This window comes from Chaetura pelagica, unplaced genomic scaffold, assembly GCF_000747805.2.
Source record: "Chaetura pelagica isolate M959 unplaced genomic scaffold, ChaPel_1.0 scaffold372, whole genome shotgun sequence".
NCBI lineage: Eukaryota > Metazoa > Chordata > Aves > Apodiformes > Apodidae > Chaetura > Chaetura pelagica.
The window spans coordinates 143,385-150,715 of NW_009952257.1; positions in this window are offsets into that span (position 1 = coordinate 143,385).

The following is a 7,331-nucleotide window of genomic DNA, read 5'->3' on the forward strand; positions in this document are numbered from 1 at the left end:
CCTCTCTCAGCTCTTATATCAGTTCTTTCAGATGTTAATGGCAGGGGCACACCTATAACCCCTCTAATAGTCTGGCCTTGGCCACCTGAGCCAAGACTCCGGAGCTTTTAGCAGCTTTTTACAGGACCCACCCCTGGGGCACCTCCCCCAAAAACCCACCAACACACCTATTTACTATCTTTTTCCACCCATGCTTTGATACTCCTTAATAATTCCTAATTTAAAAGCTACTACATCGCTTTGTTCACTACTGTTGTCCTTCTCTAAGCCTCTCACTAATCATTTATCTCCTTTTTGGATACATGTTAGGACTTGCAGTATTCAAGCTGTGAGGACATCATGTATTCCTACAATCATCTAATAGTTTCTCCCTGTGCTTGGTTCCTTTCCTAATGATGTAAAACAGCTGATTTCCTTTCCTAATAATGTAAAATAACTGATTTCCCTTTTTTTAAATAATTACCAAGCAGAGAAGCTAATGTTTTCAGAGAAATAGCTATTGTATCTGTATTATTTCTTCTGAGCAGGGGTGGTCATCTTAGAACACGTTTCTGTGAGTAAAAGTGGTATTAATTTTTTTCTCATTAGCATAATTTCACATTTATTGTTATTAATTCAGTCTTCAGCTTTATCATTCAATTGCAAGCTAATTGCAATCAGGAAAAGCAAGGAGTGAAACTCCATCCTTTTCCTTGAAGCTGCTCTGATGTGAGGAAGAAATTGAAAGTGTTCTGAGTTAGAAAAACTACAAGAGAGCCAGAAATAACCACAGCTCTGTAGAATCAACAGCAGGGAGGTGTTAATTTATGTTATTTATCAGTGATTTCTTGTTATGAAATATACAAAGAGGCCTCTGGATAAGGTTTAGGACAATGAGCTAAACAGACAGTTCCCTCACTAGTAGGTCAGGAAGTCATCCTCACTTTTCTGCCTGTGTCCTAAGCAATGGAACAGTTCTGTTTTCTCTTGGAGAACAGAACTTCAGAAGGGATGCTGAGAATGTGAATCCATTCCCACGTGAGTCTATGCTGCTGTGAGCTTGCTGAGAGCCATATAGCTGCTGGAACAAGAGCCTGGGGTCTGAATTCCTCAAGCCACACCAAGAGTGGATTTCAGGTCTCTCACAGCTTGGGCTAAGGCTTTTATCATTAGATTAGTGGCCAAGTAGATTTGCCATTGTTACCTCATTGCTTCTTTGTTTTAAAGGCAGAAGCAACATTTGTCAGAAAACACTTTAAACTTCAGAAGCCCTGAAGTCTCTTTATAGAACTGACCCGGATCCCTACTCGGAAAGAGATGGATTTTCAGATGCATTGTTGTCATTGCTCAATCTAGAGAATGTCCTTGGTGCATTTACACAGTTTGTTTTGGATTATGTTCATAATGCCTACTATTTAGGTGCACTGTATAGGAAGTAAAGGGATGTCAGAGTGTACCTTGGGTTCTGTTACAGAAGATGGGCTCCTTTGAGTCTAACATTGCAATATGCAGTGTTGAGTCATGTCCTCTTCAGGCCTTTTCTTATGCTTCTTGAGTCTTTTTTAGTATGTTTTGGGGTTTTTTTGTTGTTTTTTTGTTTTTGGTTGGGTTTTTTTGTTTGTTTGTTTTTGTTTTAATTAAGTGTCTTTCCCAGTCTGTCATAGTCTGGACTGAAGTATGAGCAGAGACACTGCATGAAATGGCAAAGATAGCTACTCAGACGTGGAGATAATTTTATCACTGTATGTTTCTGTGCCCAATTGCTATGTATCAAATATTCAGATTAGCTCTACTGCTTGCAGCACTGAACTTGCATGCAATTTTTACTTTTTAGTAATCTCAATACCTGGTTTGGGTACAGCCCCATGTTGCAAACATTTATAATATTTATAGAATTTTAAAACACTACCTGCCCTGTGGGAGTTCCCCAGTATTTCAAGAATTATAAAAAATCAGTATTCATGATGTTTTTGAAATATAGTGACTGCTTGTCAGATTGTGAGAACAAGTTTCTTCAGAAGAGGGGTGCAGAAGGAAAGAAGAAAGTGACTGGTATGGAATAGCCTGGCCTAAGGAATGATTTAGTAGACTTTGATTCTCTGTCTTGAAATTCAGGACACATGAAAGGAGGCATATGGATGGCACCTATGCAGGGCATCTGACTGCAAGGGCCAGTGAGAGTGACCACCCGAAAAGACAACCTCTATAATGAAGGAGAAGCAATTAGGATAATAATAAGGTATTAGAAGAGGACCTGGGCTCATGAGAAACAAGGGACTGCAGGTGGTTCAGATGCTGAGTTTCAGGAACACTAGCAAACCAGTTCCAGACTGTGCATCTCTCCCCCAGCCAAAAGGATCAACCTTTATAGGTGATGAAATCCCAGATTCAGGATTGCTGCCAGTAGACACAAGGAACTTTTAATGAAAACTTCTCTTTTGCTTTTACAAAATTCATTCTCTTTTCTTCACAGGAAATTATGTCTGATACTGCTTCCCTCAGGAAACCCCAAATATTTGTAAACTAGTCCTATACCTCTGCACACCATTTATTAGACCTCTGGAATACTGAAAATAAAACAGAATTGTTCCAAACAAAATACAATGATAGGGACAAGTCCATACATTCCTCAGGGCACATTGTATTTTTTCTATCTTTGTTTCAGTTACAATCTTCTCTGAAAAACTGTGTGAGGAGCAGGGAAAACAGAAGAGAAAATGTTGTATGAGTGTCCTTGAATGTGCTGACTTTCTAGGGCATCCCTGGAAGGCACTGATTCATGGTCTCAATATCTACCTTGCTTTCCATTGCAGGAGTGTGGGGTTAATGTCTCCTTTGGGCAAATGAAATACAAAAGGCTGCCTCTCCTGTGGTCAAGTAAAAAATTCCACTTCTACTTAGATAAACTGAATCTTCAAAGTTGATTTGAGTTGAAAAAACAGTTAAACAAATGGGTTGCATGTAAAGTCTCAGAAAACAGTGCAGACAGGGAAGATTTGTTCAAAGTACATTTTAAGTCAATTTAGGTAAACATGCCAGGTAGATTCTAGGGGTAGTATATAAATGTCTGTGTAGATATGGACTTGATATTGATGTGATGAGTCTCTTGTACATCTTGACTGATGAGTTGTTGCTGAGACTGTTTATTTTCACACGATGTATGCAGATGCAAACTTACCAAAAGCATAAATATGGCTGAGTTTTTTACAGCAATTTTTCCATCAAGAAAAGTGCCACACTTTTATTGTGTCAGTTTCTAAACATATGTTGTAAGAGCTAATTAATCTGTGTGGTTTCTGCAAATTCTGCTGCTCATTCAATTCTGTAACTTTTGCTGTTTACGTGGGTTGATCAATCAAAGCATCATCATGCAAACAACATCTTCATGAGTTCTTGTAATTCTGGCTTTGTCAAACAATGTATAAAATGTAAATGTAAGCCTGTCCTGGTATCTAAAAGGTTAGATACTGTGCAAAGCACAACCTACAGATTTTGTGCATTTGATTATCCTATAAATTCTTTCCTATTTGTGGATAAAAGACTGTTTCTTTTCTCTGTTCCTGTGCTTCTGGCAGGACTCCTCAGTTCTTTGTGTCTAGTGTGGGGTGCAACATCACACCTGCTCATAGCTCTAAGTGACTTTGATCCTATTACAGTTACCCAGCATCTTTTCCATTGGATGCTCATGAAGAGATAATTTTCCTAGCACAAGTTCCCAGTGAAGTAAGCCACCCTGTACCAAGTTCCCAAACCACTGACTGATAAGTTGCTGTATCTGCAACTATCTAACACTGTTTGGACAGAGGGACAGTTGGGTCTAACTAGTACAGCTATTCTCATGTTTCACACCCAACCCCCTCCTCCTAGGCCTGTAAGCATATAAATATTTACTCCTCATTCCATCCACCTTTTAGACTTTCTATCATTGCATCTTAACTGGTTATTGTGTTGCTATTATTCACAGAATCACACAGAATATTAAGGGTCAGAAGGGACCTCCAAAGATCATGGAGTCCAACCCCCCTGCCAGAGCAGGACCAAAGAAAACTAGGGCAAGTCACTCAGAAAGGCATCCAAACAGGCCTTGAAAGTCTCCAGAGAAGGAGACTCCACAGCCTCTCTGGGCAGCCTGTCCCAGAGCTCTCTATTGGAGTACCCCCTGCCAGAGCAGGACCAAAGAAAACTAGGGCAAGTCACTCAGAAAGGCATCCAAACAGGCCTTGAAAGTCTCCAGAGAAGGAGACTCCACAGCCTCTCTGGGCAGCCTGTCCCAGAGCTCTCTATTGGAGTACACTGGAAAGAATGAAAGGGTAAGACAGGCAACTAACTTCTTGTTGCCCCCATGAATTTAAACAGCTTCTGAAAATATAATTCTGTGGCTTTAGCTTTCATGTAGGATTCTTCCATTACATACTGAGTGATGCAAAGTTCCCTGGCCTTCATGATCAGGAATCTGCACTACTAATTCTGCAGCTTTGGACTGTATCCTTAACTGTTCATTCAGGTCCTTGAAAGCCACAAAGATCCATCAAATACACCATTAGTGTCTGTTATGCAATAGTGCATGTTCCCTGTGCTTAAAATTGTGTGTCTGCAAAGTTTTGTGGGGCTGGCTCTTGAGAAAAATGGAATAAGAAAGTCTGTCCACAAGCCACTGAACTGTGACATGACTCACTGCAATTTAATGCCATGGTAACTCCACAGTTTCATTTGGTAATGTCCAGTTTATTGAAAAAGTTTGAGCATACAGTCTCCTATTCCATAGGCAGAAGAATGAGAACTTCTCCATAGTTCTTATCAGATTAGACAGAAGGATTTTTAAGTTCAAATAATCAGTGATGGCAGAATAAATGTATATTCATGAGAAGATACTTCTTCAAGTGCATTTTTTTAACTCAGAAAGCATTCCTACATTTAACAGAAACAAATGTATTGAGCTTTGAAAATATGCACTGAAACTTCATCTTCTCAGTCTGATTTTAAATGATGTTCTTTTCTAATGAAAGCTGAAAAGGTAGTTTATGTAAAGGAAAACTAAAGTTCATCTAAACTTGTCGAAAGCATATGATGTTGCATGCTGAACTGCAAAACTGAGCATGAGTTTGACACTGTACCAAGGTCAAATAGAATTAAAGATAAACTTTGAGGGATTCCTTTCTAAAAATATATCTGCAAGCTTTTTTCACAGCTGTCAACTCCCCCCAGTCTGGAAGGGCTTCTCTTGTAATACTGGAACATGAACATAGAAGATGTCTTTCAGCTCCCTACTGAAGACTGCAAAATGGTCAAAGATACATATTTCTGGGGATAAGGTGATCTCTATTGTAAATTTATTGTTCTACCTTTTTTCCCAGCATAAAGCATGGACATCATGGCATCTTCAGGTGGTTTCAGCAGTTGTAAATTTGGCAGCAATCTATATTCTGTGCAAGTCACTGACAAAAACTATTACCTTGGGGACTGCAGGGATATTTCACCCTAAATAAGGTATGTTCAACTTCCTTCTGCTCTTACTGAGGGAGCCAAACTAGAAAGCACTTGATTAGCAGGCCATCATTTGTACTTCGGTATTTCCCAGGTAGTTGTGGCAGCAAAAGAAGCAGGAGAGGCAGGAGGAACTGAAAAATACAGATTGTTTGCTCCAACTTAGAGCTGATCTCACATCTGTACCAGCTACCTGTACAAAACCAGATGATTTGGGATGTTACCTAATAGCACCAGAGAAAAAAAACAACACAACAAACCAGTGTTGGGAAAAAACAGCTTGTCTTCCATGCCAGAAGTGTTCAGCTAATAAAATAATGATGATACTACCTGTTGCCAAATAGAAAAGATGAATACTAACAAGTGGCCAAGACCAGATGAAATTTACACAATATTTCCAAAAAAGGTGCAGGGATGAAACAGATGAACGATTGGCTGAAGTGTATGAGGTTGTCCTGGTTTGAGCTGGGAATGAACCAATTAATTTTTAGTAAGATACGAAAAAGGTGTGGCCCTGTAATATTCCACACACCTAGTGAGGGATCAAAAATAGGTGGATAGGTGGGAGAACCAGCTGGTAGTGCCTTAATGAATATCTAAAAGCCATGTGAGAAGATATATCACTTTTCTTGACGAAGTTAAGTGTGTGTCTGCGTTGTTATATGAGATAGTTCTGAGAAGTGATCCTGGTCAAGGACAGGCTGATAATTATTGCAGCAGCCATATGAGTGTAGTGTCCCTGAGGATGGTCTCTGAGCATCCAAAGTGGCTTAATATGAAGCAAATCCCAGGAGTAGCTTGGTGGAAAGCTCACTCTAGCAGGTCTATTTATAAATACATTGCACTAGGGCCCAGCACAGCCCTCTGATACTGCCTCAACAAGCCTTGTGTCCTCACACTCCTTGTGTAACCTCACACCCGTCCTAAGCAATGTTCCTTCTACTCTTGCTATCTTTCTCTATAGAGCCTGCTAGCAAGTTATGAAAGAGCTGTCATTAAGTCATGAATGTACTGAATAATGATTACCAAGGTGCCAGAAGGATCTTGCCTAGTGCTGAGGACTCCACTGCTTTTTGTAAAATATCTTCTGCATCTGGGGCATCAACACTGTGCTTTGCTTGAGCTGTTTCCTATTCAAAGTAAGCAGTGAGGACAGAGTGGAGAAGTGACCTCTACCACCATCAAGGTTGCTTTTCTCTATTGCTTTCCTGTTGCCCAGCCCTGGCTCACCTTTCTCCTGTGGTCAGAAGTCAGCAGTCAGCTGCAGAGCTGCACAGGGCACTGGGCTGACCCCAGGGCTCTGCTCTTCTGGTGACCACTCAGCACTACCTGGCAGGTCATCCAGTCCAAAGCTGCTCTCTAAGGTGTCTGTGGATCCAAGCTGAATTCAGCTCCCACTCCCAGGCCATCTCACCTTCTCACCAGCTGGTCTGGCTTGATCCTCACTAGCAAATGCAGGTCTCTGCACACCTGATCCAGCTGTTTCATCATGGACACATGGGCCCTCCAGCCCATGATCTGACTCCAGCTGTGGCACTCACACCCCATACGCACTGAGTAGGGAGCCCTCACCTGGGACAGAGCTAGAAAGGTGTTTAATAACAAGAAAGGACCACAATGATCAGGCACAGGGCATGGCCAGACAAGTGAGCTGACAAGCCTCTGTTTACCTGCCATCGATGCTTTTTATCTCATTGCCCCTCTATTTTCCTACATTTGTTCCTGCACAGATCACCTAATCCCCTCCTCTTCCACACCTTCTGTTCCTCCCTCAAACATCCCCTCAAACAACCCTGTGCAATCCCAACTGCTCTTCCCCTCAGGTCCAAAGGAGAGCTGCTCCTGGTGGCATGGGTTTCACTCCTGCA